The sequence below is a fragment of the Ictidomys tridecemlineatus genome, chromosome 12, assembly GCF_052094955.1.
Source record: "Ictidomys tridecemlineatus isolate mIctTri1 chromosome 12, mIctTri1.hap1, whole genome shotgun sequence".
Classification (NCBI taxonomy): domain Eukaryota; kingdom Metazoa; phylum Chordata; class Mammalia; order Rodentia; family Sciuridae; genus Ictidomys; species Ictidomys tridecemlineatus.
This window is the reverse complement of record NC_135488.1, coordinates 72715693-72729829: the sequence shown is the minus strand read 5'-3', so window position 1 is coordinate 72729829 and position 14137 is coordinate 72715693.

Genomic DNA, 14137 nt, shown 5'->3' with positions numbered 1-14137 from the left:
TGTGGCACAGTCAGACTGGCCTTACACAACCTCAGGTGGACACATAGAGTCAGCCTTGAAAAAGAAGAGGCTGGAGGCATCAAGAGAAGTTAGGAGGCTACTGTAGTGATCCAGGTAAGAAATGGAGCAAGGCTGGATCCACCACTTCAGGGGTTTTAAGGGCTTAATACAATAAATACACAAGTCCATTTTGATGTAAATAAATAAACAGAAGAAGGAGAAGGAACATATACTTTTTTTTTTTGGTGGGGGGGGATGTGCTGGGCATTGAACCCAGGGGTGCTTAACCATTGAGCCACAACCCTAGCCCTTTTTATTTTTTATTTTGACACAGGCTCTCACCAAGTAGCTGAGGGCCTCACCATGTTGCTGAGGCTGTCTTTGAACTTGCAATCCTCCTACCTCAGCCTCCCAAAGTAGAGGAACTATCACTGGTTCCATGGGACTAAGGAGACATGACAGTGAAGTCGAGTGAGGGACCCCAGATTGGATCCTAAACCAAAAAAGGAGCATTAGTGAGATAACTGGTAAAATTCAAATAAAATCTAGAGATTAGTTAATAATACTGGATCAATATTAATTTCCTAGTTTCTGTAGTTGTCCTGTGGTCATATAAAACATTAACAGTCGAGGAAGATGATGAAGGGGATTAGGGAAACCTGTCTTACTTTTACAGTTTCTTTTGTAAGTCTAAAATTATTCAAAAGTTAAAAATAAACACAGTTCCTTCATCTGAGCTGCCTTCCTGGACATCATGCAGGTTGGGGGGACAGGTGTGGAGTATGCCAGTGTATGAGACAGTCTCGAGTTGATATTGAACTCAGGGGCATTCAACCACTGAGCCACATCCTCAACCCTATTTTGTATTTTATTTAGGGAAAGGGTCTCCCTGAGTTGCTTAGCACTTTGTTTTTGCTGAGGCTGGCTTTGAACTTGTGATCCTCCTGCCTCAGCCACCTGAGCCCCTGAGATTATAGGTATGTACATATACTTTTAAAACTTTTAAAACCTTGCTCAGCCTCATCCCCGTCATGATCACCCTCTGTATTAATCATGCACATGTCTTTCTTCATCATTAGAAAGAGAACTCTTTGAAGAATAGCAGCAATACCTTATTCAACCTGGTACACCTCCTTACCCAGTTCCAGGTGCATGCATCATTTATTGTTGATGCTTAATAAGCTTGCAAATTCATCCAAAGGAGATTTCTCACAAGGCCATGTTCTTATGGTTAAGTTTCATATTATTTGAGAATATGAGTGGTAAAATCTATATTCACATGGCATGTTCACTTCAGGGAGCCAAGCCTTCAGAGAGCCAGGTCAAAAATAATATATAGCCAAGTTCTCTAAGTTCTCAGGATGTAAAAAGAGAAATTCAAGAAAGAACATTCTTTCAGAGACCATGGGCTAAGTAGAGATAATTCTCTTTCCTTCTAGATATCAAATAAATTTAACAACCATGATGCCATACCAGTAGTTCTCAACCAGAGACAAACTTTTCTGCATGGGAGACATTTGGCAATGTCTGGAGACATTTTTGATTGTCACCACAGGTTCCATTGGCATCTGGTATGTAGAAGCCGAAGATGCTGTTAAACATCCTACAGTGCATCAGTCAGCTCCCATGACAAAGCTATTCTGCAAAAATATCAACAGGGCTGGGCACTGTTGGGCACACCTGTAATCCCAGCAGCTCAGACTGAGGCAGGAGGATCATGAGTTCAAAGCCAGCCTCAGCAAAAGCGAGGCACTAAGAACTCAGTGAGACCCTGTCTCTAAATAAAATACAAAATAGGGCTGGGGATGTGGCTCAGTGGTCGAGTGCCTCTGAGTTTAATACCTGGTACCAAAAAGAAAAGTCAATTGTACCAAGATTGAGAAACCTAGTTTATGTCCTTCCTTATTGCAAAAGTAATTGAGAGGGATTCCCAGCCTTCCTAAGAGAATAATAATGCACAATGAAAGTGAAAATGAAGGCACAAGTATTAGTAACCTTCCTAATTTCCAGAGGGGATTCCAAAGGTCTGAAGCAGAGCTGGTGAAGGTCCATTCATGTCTAATTTTCTGAGTAGCAGAGATGATAGGGACCAGCTAGGATTGCAGGTTCTGCTGGTCAAAGCTGAGGAAATGAGAATTCCATTTCCATAATTGAGGACCCACCTCAAAGAGGGGTGCATGAAACAGGGCTCATGCCCACACCTCTGGCTGGGCATGATGTCCACATCTTTTACCCACTGTTTCCTAACCAGCACAGTAAGGCCTCCCGGTCACACAGTGTCTGCCATCTCTGAGGCCCAGAGACTACAAAGGGACTTGGTGTTTTCTGGAATTTGGGGCCAGAGAGAAAGTAATTGTGGCAGAGAACAGGCAGAGGGGGTGGTAGGGCAGAAGGCGAGGGATTTGTGGGTATGACTATGGGGTGAGTAGGACTGGACCCGGGATGACATGTTCATCAAAAAGCAGGCAAGGAGGCAGAAGTTGCAACCCCCTGTGTTAGTCAGGAATCTCCAGAGGAGGAGAACCAATAGAATATGTACAATAACAAGAGGGGATTTATTAGATGGACTCACACGTCAGAGGCTGAATAGTCCCACAGTGGCCATCTGCAGTCTGGAGAGCCAGGGAAATTGGTAGCTGCTCAGTCCAAGAAGCCAGAAACCTCAGAGCAAGAGAGAGGCCAGTGATACAGCCACAGCTCCAGGCTAAGAGAGCTACTAGTTCAAGTTTACCTTCAAAGGCTGAAGAATCTGGAGTCTGATGTCCACTGTCAGCAGCAGGAGCAGCAAAAAAAAAAAAAAAATACACCCACTCAGGGAGCATTGGCAAACAAGAGCTTCCCTTTCTTTCACTTTTTTATTTCATCTCCCCGACCCCCATTGGATGGTACCACCCACATTTGGGGTGGGGGGTCTTCTCCACATAGTTCACTGAGCCACAGGCCAATCTTCTCACCCTCACAGATATATACCCAGAAGGGTGCTCTACCAACTTTCTAGGCATCCCAGAAAGGCAGCCAAGTTAACAGCCCAAAATAACCATCACATCCATAAGCTCTCCCATGCCCACCTCTCATGGGCTACACCACATAGCAAATAACTGCATGCATTTGGGCTCTCCTGGAATAAAAGGTAGGGATGTGGAAAACCCTGACTTGCTTATGGGCCACTGGCCATTAGTGAACTGTCCAGCCAAACTTTTTACAAATTCACCACCCTTTGAAGCAAAGGTGGTCGGAACCCTTCCCCTAATCAGAAAGAAGACACCTCTTTCTCTACTCTGTTTGACATGATGAGTAACAAAAAGATGGTTCATTATCAAAGCTGGGCAGAGCATGTCTGCCAACAAAGGCCACACTTGGCCATCTGCAGCCAAAGACACCATGCATACAAGTCCAAGGTGCTGAGGCCTTGGCAAAGCAAGTCAAGGAGTTGCCAGTCCAGGAGATGCCAGTCTACCCAGAACAAGAAATGCTGTCTCCAGCAGCCTCCAAATGAAACAGAGCCAAGCACATCTGCTGCTCTCTAGAAACCCATATCAGACACTCATGGCCTCATTCAACCTTCTCTAAGCAATCAATGCAAGTGCCTCTGTGGCCTGGGTTTGAGTGTGACCTCTGGAATCAGGTTGCTAGGTCCAAATCCCCAAACTACTACTCTTTGGTACTTAAGCTACTCTTGCAAGGCCTCTGTTTCCTCATCTGGAAAATGATGATATCACAGAGAATGGTCCAAGCCAGCACCTGGCAATAATGGCCGTTACCCTGGGTCTCTCCTTCATTGAGATGTCTGGCTGGAGCCTCTGCTCAGTGGGACAGGCTCAGAGGATGGCAACAGCCATTGGTCATTACCTTCAGGTGCAAGCTGACCCCTGACCTAAAGGGTACAGAGAGGCACTTCCATTATCACCCCTGAACCTGATAAAAACTTGAAAAGTGCTGATAAACCTATTTTTATGTATTTCCAATTTATACCCTACCAGATTCCAGAAAGGATGTAAAGCACAGATAAATCTAAGTAACCTCGGAGGACAGGAGCCAGAGCATACTCTTCTTCCACATCTGCCACCAAGGTCGGTCCAGCTCCATTCCTTCTGAGCAGATCAGGGATGTCTAGGAAACAAACATGGGAGTCAGGGGTATGAGAAGGAGGGGTGCAGGCAGGACCCAGCAATGGAGGGGACAACTGTTTCCTAGGCCCTCCCCCTGCCCAGACATTTTTCCTCCTATCCTGCCAGCCTGCCTGCTGTTCCCACCTTTTCTGCAGCCATACTGTGTCCATGCTGGCCTTGACTGGCCTTGAAGAACTGTAAAGACAAGGAGTATGAAACTGCCATAGCCACCCAAAAAATAAAAGTACACAGATCAAACCAACATTAGCTTTGGAGGGCAGGTGTGTATGGGTTTGTTTCATCAATAAAAGAGCAGACTTGTCAGGCACGGTGGGGTGGCGCATGCCTATAATCTAAGTGGCTTAGGAGGCCGAGGCAGGAGGATCGCAAGTTCAAAGCCAGCCTCAGCAAAAAGCAAGGCGCTAAGCAACTCAGTGAGACCCTGTCTCTAAATAAAATACAGAATAGGGTTGGGGATGTGTCTTAGTGGTCAAGTGCCCCTAAATTCAATCCCCAGTACCCCACCCCCACCCCCCAGAAAAGAGCAAACTGACAACATCGAAAGAAGGGAGTGGGTGTGTTGGTGGCTGAGCCGCTCTTCTCTCTTCTGTCTCCTTACAGTCCACTGCCCTGCAAGGGCCTCCCTATCCTAAAGCCAACCCAATTCTTCCTCAGAGTTCTCTGCCCTCCGTGAATGTCAGTGTCACCAACCATCTTGGCCTTCCTTGGCCATTTAATCCCCTGATGGCCTTCCCTACTTCTCACCAGCCTCCCCACTCCTGCCCCAGATGCTGACCTCCAGGTCTGTAAGCTAGAGTGTCGTGCCAGCATGCAGGGAACACTGGAGGCAGGACAAACTCAGGCTGATTGAAAAGCTTGAACATCCCCTGCCTTATTTTCACCAAGTTGCCCAAATGCTAAGCAGGTCTCTCTTAAACTTTAGAGCACAAAGGAACCAAGCAGAGGTGGACAGTGGGCAAGGGAGAAGCATGGTCTTGGCTAAAACACAGCTTTTTAGGAAAACACAGAAATGTTCTTTTAGTGATCCAGGTTGGGACCCAGGAATCTGTACTTTAAGTAAATTTACCCACCCATTTTGATACAGGGGATTTGTGTCATGCTTTGAGAAACAGACCTGACCCCAGCACCTTGGAAAGAGATCTGGCATGGGCGTAATTAAAGTAAGACCCCAGTTCTGATACCAGGTAGGTGATCTCAAGCAGGTAAACAACCTGTGTGGGTCTCAGACCCCAGTGAAATAAGCTGGTGGGACAGGATTCCTGGAATTCTAATGGTACCAAACAATGGCTGACATTTATTTAGGATCTATTGTGTGCCAGACACTATTCTGAGAATTTGCCATTTACTTTTCCATTCATTCCTCACAACAGTCATATGAAAGGGGTACAGTGATTATTCACAAATGAGGAAGATAAAGAATGGAGTGTTGAATATCCTGTCCACAGCCACACTGACGGAGATGAGAGATCTGGGGTTTAAATCTAGGCCGTGGGAGTTCAGAGGCATAGAACATGGTCACCACCTGATAATCCTTGGAAGGACGCCTGTCCAACCTCACAGAAGTGAACAGGACACTGGTCCCGGGTGGCTGCAATACTGGCCTGCCCATTCCAGGGCTCTAGTCACACCCCTAGAGCTGCCCATGGGTCACCCTCTAGACCAGTTCAAAAACAAGTCACTCTGTAAGGTCAAAATGAGCCTTCGGCCCACATGTGGGAGGGGTGCTCATTACTCATGCAAAACTGAAGAGGATTTCAAAAGCCAGAGCTGGCACAAGGAACGCCAAGGACTCCTGGGCTCCAGAAGCTCTTCATGGGGGTGGACAGGACTTCAGAGCAGTAAGGGGTGGGCTGGGAATATGCCCAGGGAAATTTCCTTTGGCCTCATTGGCCACACCACTGAGCAGGGCTTGTCAGGGAAACATGCCACTGCAGGCCTCAGCTGTGCCTTGCAACATTCAGAAAGCACTGATGATACCTCAGGCCGTGAAGTGGATGGCCAAGTTCCCTGGGGATCCTGTGGGCACCTGCCACACCCAGAGGAACAGAAGCACAATCGAGTGCCTTAGGGTCACGGTCATACTGGAGTGGGTCTGGAGGGCCAAGAAGAGCCGGTCCTACCCAATTCTGAGGCCATATCCTGAGGCTGGACCCCCAAAAAATTCCCAAAACGAAAGGATGTGCAAGGGGATCAAGGGGACTGATAGCACCAACCTGGTGAGTCCATCAATCTCAAGCCCCCTAGCTGGGCTTGCTGTGTGGTCTTTTCATCTTTGCTCACAGAACTTGTGAGGCCTCTCCTCCCTTCACTGCTTTCCCATTTCCTGAGACCCTGTCCAGACAGTCCTCTGATCCAGCCCTCTCCACTCCAGGGCCACAGCCCCCTCTCCCACCCTGTCTTTAGAATCACACCATCTGATGGGACTAGTTTACTGCTTAGGATCTGGGTTTCTGGGGCCTCCCGGCTGAGTTAGGATGCTAGTTCTATTTACAAGCTGTGAAAGCTTGGACAAGTCCCTGGACTTCCCTTAGGCACAACTTCTTCCACCTTACGGCAGGAATGGTAATTCTATCAACCTCATTGAATAACTGAGAATTGAATGACATATGTATTATGGCCTTGGCCCCCATCACTGTGAAGTATTACTATTACCGTTTTGAATGTACATATATTTTAGCTTTTGCCCAGCCCTTCCATATTTCCATGATAGTAAATATCTTTACATCTCCCAACTGTAATAGCATCATAGACTTTATTTTTTTCTTTTGTTTCTGGGGGAAAGAGGGTGCCAGGGATTGAACTAAGGAACCCTTGACCACTGAGACACATCCCCAGCCCTATTTTATATTTTATTTAGAGACAGGTCTCACCTGCTTATGCACCTCGATTTTGCTGAGGCTGGCTTTGAACTCACCATCCTCCTACCTCAGCCACTGGGATTACAGGTGTGCATCACCACACCCAGTGCATCATGTGCTTTCCATGCTCCAAAGTCTGTACTAAGTTCAAGGATCCCTGAGCTTCCCTGTCCTCCAGGCTAAAGGTATTACCTACCACCTAATACCCTACACATACAAAAAAAAAAAATTTTTTTTTGTTGGCACAAGTCTCCCTGCAGTGAGGCAGTGGGGAGTTTCTGCACCCATCTTAGCACCAGGTCTGGCAGATGTCCTGGAAAGCAAGAGGAAAATGTTCCAGATCTCCTGCAGGGGAATTCAAGGGCAGCAAAGGAGAACTGGGTGTGGGTGAGAGTGCCCATGTGCATGCACAGCTGGGGTGGCCCCTGGCAGAGCCTGTTGCATGCTTGCTCAATTCTGAGGTCTACCACACCATCAATGGGCCCTTGCTGAAATTTCTTACTTGCTAATTCTTGGTTTCCTCATCTATCAATGGAAATTAGAATTTCTTCATAGTGCTAGTATGAAAATTACTTCCAGTACACATTTGTGCATCTGATCTTGCCAAACTAGTCTGCTACAAATCCTCTGCTATCCCATGAATGGAAGGGAGAAGGCACTTAAGCAAGGAGAAGGTTCAAGGGACCTAAATCACAATAGAGAAAACAAGCCACATGCCTTTTATCAACACTGTGAATGGCCAACATGAAGACTCCTGTAAGAACACAAACTAAGTAATGGTGAGAAGTGCTATCATATCAACAGTATACACAAATTCAGTGTTTCTTCACATACTTTGACCCCATGAGCCACATTATAATGTGAATGAAAGTCAAGTCAAAGCAAAGCTAAGGATGTGTTATTAAAATGAAATTTAAAATGGTGGGCAAAACTGTGCTCGGGACAGAAGCCATGCTGCCCCTTTAGTCAGAAGGCAAACTTAGCCTAAGAAAGTCATGCTCCTCCCACGCCCCACTCTCCACCACTTTAACCAAAGAGAGTGAAAAGCAAAGAGAATTTACATTGAACTATTTAGAAATGTAGGACATGACTAAAAAGAAAAGGGTCTTTGTTTTATAATAGATTTAACAGCCAAAAGCAGGTCCTGACTCTTCTCCCATAAAATGAGTATTCTAAGAGTGCCTACTTCATAGAGTGGCTGAAAGAATTGAGATAATCCAGGTAAAGAATTTAGCACAATACCTGGGACATAATAAGCCGGTGACAAACGTTAGCTCCCATTGCTCTTGATTTTATTGCTCTAATTCTTGAACTGTTAGAACTAAAGAAGCATGTTCTCTCTCTCTCTCTCTCTCTCTCTCTCTCTCTCTCTCTCTCTCTCTTGCATTACAATTCTTAATACACATATATATCACAATTTGGTGTCAACATACCTTATATACAAACAGAAATATGAAAAATTGTGGTATATATGTGTATTAAGAATTGTAACACAAAAAAAAGAGGGTACGTGTATAATTTGGCATGAACATACTTTATATACAGAGTTATGAAAAATTGTGCTGTATATAGGTAATAATGAGTGTTACGTATTCCACTAGTGTTCTGTATGTAAAATAGATAGATAGATAGATAGATAGATAGATAGATAGATAGATAGATAGATAGATAGATAAAAAAGAATTAAAGAAGCATGAGTTAAGGAATTGGGCTCCCTAATCAAATGGTTCAATCTTTGGGCTGGAAATCTTATTTAAATATCATCTAAACTTTCCCTTCTTAGCATCGCATCTGGGGCTTGCTCGGATACAACATGCATGCTTTAGGCACATTCAACAGAAAACCCTGCCCTGGTATGCTGTCATCTCAGGGCTCCAGGTGGAAGAAAAGCAGAAAGCTCAAGGCAGTGGGAGAGAGATGGAGACTGAGGATTGGAAAAGGAGTGACTAACAGGAAAATGGAATGACTCCAGAAGACACATTTAAAAACAAAAGCAAAAATAAGAGGAGAATGTGGACGGCTCTTTAAAAGGCTCACACACCCAGAGAAACCTTCAAAGGCAAGAAGAATGAGCTAACCTTCAGACCCTTTGAAGTACTTACAGGAACAGTGCAATCCCTTGGCCCACTCTTCCTCCAAATCCTGCCGAGTTAAGGACCCCACCATATACTTTCTCCGGTGCGTACCTGAAAAGCCAAGTGCACAGGCTTTGCAGGGAATTTCTCTCACCATTTAATAAGGAATGGCTGGAATATTCAGGCCGAGAAGTATTTCTTAATTTCCTGTGCAATCTGAAGGCATTATCCAAGGGTTATTTTTGTTTTGTTTTATTCAGAAGTGGGGTTGCTGGAGCATTCCTCTTGGACATGTTCAGATTTGAATTAATTAGAATTCCTGTACAGTTTTCTTCGGTTATAATTATAGCTTAATTTGATTGCTTAATAGCTCTGGTTTTCGTAATGTTTAGCACCTGTTGTAAATTGCACAAGATAAATCACCTTCTACCTTCCACCGTGTTTATTCGTAACTTTTGCCTTTTCCCTTTCAGCTGGTGGGCTTGTGACAACAGCCCTGCTCTCTGCTCATCCCTGCCCTTTCCACCAAAGAACTCTCTTTTGCAAGGCTATTTAACCAGAGAAGAAGTGACTTTTACTTAAATGCCTTCTTAAGACTGTTAGATTTTTTTTAAGGGGAAAAAATTGAGAAGGAAAAAAAAAAGAGTATTTCAGATGCTATAAACTCTGAGGACTGACCTCTGGTATTATGTAGACTTCCACTTAAGGGTCACCTTTTGGAGGCATTGGGTGTTTCGAGATTTTTTTTTTCACCCCTCCTTTTCTTTCGAGGATTATTAGACAGCAGTAGAAGCTCTGCATCATTAATTGATTTCTCCCATGCATTGTGCTATGATACAATTTTTCAAGGCTGTGCATAATTGTGTTCTCTGTGCCAGTGTTCTGAGTTCTGTCCTTGTCATGTTGTCATTGAAGGCTGTTTCCACCCTCTGTAATTGGAGATGTTCTACTTTTGGACAAAGGTGTGGGGGCAGCTCAGGGGAACAGCGCTGACATTTACTTCATCAATTTATTTTTATTGTTCCTACATTTATTGCAGCTATAACAGCCCTTTAATAGTTATATCTCCTCCCTGTAGGGTATTCTGGTATTTGAAATTTTTTTAACTCATTTGTTCTCATAGATAACAGTAAAGTGCATTTCAGGATAACCTTTAGGTTTCAATCTCCTCTCTTCTTTTGGCTCTGAGGCAGTCTTCGCTTTAAACTTTTACTGCATTGCCAGTCTAAAGGCCAGAGCGCCAAGTTCATTCTAGCACTGGAGTAACCACAAATTAGTGGTCCTGAAAATTTCAGGGAGGTTAGTCCTAAACCAAGAGTGCAGCTATTACCATAATTCAAAACTGGTCATCCTTTTAATGGGGTGGGGGGCATCGCTAAAAGAAGGTGGGCAAGAAGGGGAGAAAGTGAGGGGCAAGGGGAGAATCCCCATAACTACTAACTGACTCTCCTGTTACAATCCTGGTCAAATAAGGATTGTAATTAAATCTTTATGACTGATGAGCATCACGCTGGACTAATTCTGAGACTCTGCCCTTCAAGGCCAAAGACTCAGGATGCAATGAAGAAGCAATTGCACTTGGACTTACTTGTTCTTCTTAGCCTTTATCAGATGCTGTGATGCACTCCCAACCCCCAGGCCCAGTATAACCTCCCTTAAAAAAGGTTATGGTAATGTAGCCTTGAAAGTAAGTCCTACCTGAAAGCCTAATTTATTTGTTGACTCTTTAAAATATTTTATCAGCCCTGTACAAAAAAAATAAATACTAATTTTATCCACCTTCTGACCACCGTGTCTGTGATATAGAAAATGTGAGCATGGGCAAATAACATTGCAACATTTCTAGACTTTTCTGTGGTGCTGGGGATGGAACCCAGGTCCCACACATGCTACATGGGTAGGACCCTACTTCTAAGCTACACCCCTCAGTCCTTTATATTTTGAGACCACCTCATTAGGTTGCCCAATCTGGCCTCAAATTTGTACACTTCCTGCCTTAGCCTCCTGAGTAGCTGGGATTCCGTCTGGCAAGGCTTACTTTGAAGGCCATGATGCTAAGCCATTGTGTAACAGTTTGTGCTCCAGTTTCCGGCTTTAAAATGATCCTTTCCTCTGAATGGTTTCCAGGCACATTCCAAATGGAATGTATTCACTCTTGTTTCTCCCTCTGTCTCTCCTACAGAATCCTTACCACACTTCTCCTCTTAGCAGCAGCAGCAGAATCTGCTAGAAATGATTGGCTGCATCTCACCAGAGAGGACCAACAGGTCACTCCCTGTCCACTATTACAATCCCAAATCATCACTTTTCTTGAAAAGTAGTTCCAAATTCCATATTGACTCTAGGACTAGGCGCCTTTCTCATATTAACCTCAACCTGTAAAAAACATTATCATCATCATCATCATCATCATCATCATCATCATCATTTGCAAGTTGGAGATTGAATCTCAGGCTTCATGCATGCTAGGCAAGTGCTTTACTACTGAGCTATATCCCCAGCCCCCACCCCGAAATCATTTCTTATGTACCTCAATGCCACCAATTATAAAAAGTGAGGCAGTTTCAAACCAAATAAACCCTCAAGGCCTCCATTACAGTAGGATGGGTAGAGTAGAGTAAGTCACCCACAGAAGCAGAAAGAAAAGAATGGTCACTCCAGGTGTTCCTGGTCTTGCTCCCAATGCCCCCATTGTCTCACAATACTAGGAAAGGGGCCCCCAGGACTGGGACCACCTTGAGAAGCTTCTAGAACACTGTCCCCACCCACTCTTCCCATTCAGTCCACCCTATCTTTCTCACTTTTCCAACCCCTCTTGCCACTTCCAGGGTGAAAGATTGCTCTTCAGACGACTGTTCTTTACTGCCATGTTGGTAGAGCAACTAAATCTTCTGCCGGAGAACAGATGAGGAGAGGAAAGAAATCAAGTGCACAAAGGAAGAGGGGAGAACTTCACAAACATCTCCATTCTGGAATCCTACTTGGGCAGGGAAGCTATACAAGTGAACTGTCCCATGCCTCTGTCTCCTGACAGAGCTACAGAGGAAGCACCCCAAAAGGATGCTGCAAAGTTCCTGATGAGGGTAGGATGTTTGGAAGCTCAATTGGTATTTCTATGTTGGACTTTATCCCTAATGAGTTACAGAAAGATACCTCTAGCAAGGCATTAATCCAGATGAAAATATTATAATATTGGTCCATTATAGAGCTGGCTCAGAACTCCAGGTTTTGCTTATTTAGTTTCCTGATTCCTTCCCTCATCTTTGAAGACTTAGGAAAGAAAGTTCTGAGGTTCTGAAAGTTCTCCAGTCTGAGCCCAGGTGACCTTGGAGAATATTCCCATTGCCCTGGCAGGGCCAGGAGGGACTGACTCTGATTACTGTGCCCAAGGGCAAGAGTCATTCTGCAGCAGTCACCACCTGCGTTGTAGATGTCATTTAGAGAAACTAACCAGCAGCTACAGGTTTCAGTCTGGATGGGCAACTATTTTTGAGGATTGAGATTAGATTTGCTGGGATTTAAAAGACTTAAAACTGCTGAAGGTTAACTTTAGACAACTTTGCTTTTAAATATGCATTTGCATCTCCCTTAATCAAGTCAAGATGTAGGCCCCAATTAATGCGAGGTAAGTTTGACAACCATGGCATCCTAACAAGGAAAAAGAACTTCCAGAAGAGGAGGGGTATCTTTGGATTCAGAGATGCACCCTGAAGGTCTAGCAGGCACCAGGTAAGCCTCCTGGGCAACAGACTACAGAGGGCATGGAGGAGATCGGGGTGCAGGGGGTGCTCTGCACGAGGCCTCCAGATCTAAAACTGTGATGCTATAGTGAGACAGAGTGAGGGCAGGCAGAGGGGAAGTCACTTGAAATGGGGACAAAAGGAGAAAGAGGGCTGCAGTGGGAATCCTGATGGCATTGCTCTCTAGCCAGCTGAGGACAACCCTTAGTCGGAGCCTGCAAAAGAAAAGAGAAAGATGGGTGGTGCCAGGTGGCGAAGGAGCATCCATGGCAACACCAGACTTCCTCTCGTGATGTGCTAGGTAGAGCTGGAGTCTAGGACAGGCAATCAATAGTGACAGGCGCACAGGGCTGAGTTACCTTTATGCCCACGAGTCAGTGTTGGATTGTTGGTCTGTGCCAGGCTCCTCTCCTTTTTTTTTTTTTTTTTTTTGTGTGTGTGTGTGTGATACTGTGAATCAGAACCAGGACCTCACACATGCTAGACAACCACTCTGCTGCTGAGGTACATCCCCCCAGACCCCCCGGTTTTACCTCTTTACTCCATCCCACCCACCTATTACATTTCAACCTTCATCTTGTACCTGTGGGTGCGCTGGAGTCCGCTCAGGAGTGAGGCCATCTTTATTTGTCCACTAGTTCTTCAGATTGACTTTAAAGTTTTTTTGATTTTGTTTAGGCCTGCCTTAACATGGCCATGCTGAGATCAAAGACTTTATATATGTTGCTCTGACAAGGAAAATACAGTGGTAGATTTTAAGGACTATTTTCAAGGACTTTCCATGGCCAGACACATAAATTCTATGAATAGTGCCCTTTGGATTTATAGAATGAACAACCTGTGCGTCTGAAATCCATCATTATTGATATTGCTGCTGTTGCGTTGACCTCAAAGTGTTTTTTGAACTTTAGGGTTTTTTTAAATTTTGAAGATAACAAATTGGCGTGAATATACTTTGTATACAACCAGAGATATGAAAAATTGTGCTTTACATGTGTAATAAAAATTGTAATTTGCATCCCGCTGTCATATATTTTTAAAAAAGTCAGTCTCAGCAACTTTAACTAGACTCTGTCTCAAAATTAAAAATAAATAAATAAATAAAAGTTGCTGGAAATGTGGCTCAGTGGTTATATACCCCTAGGTTCACCCTAGTACCAAAAAAGGGGGGGGGAGGAAATCAATAGAAAGATATTCATGCATTTTAATTGATGATTAAATAATTATATAAAAATAATGTGATTACAAAAATAAAGATAAGACATGCTTTTACAAACACAACTCAAAGAGTTCACAAGAGCATTTGGCAAAATGTACTCATCTTTTCTCATCAG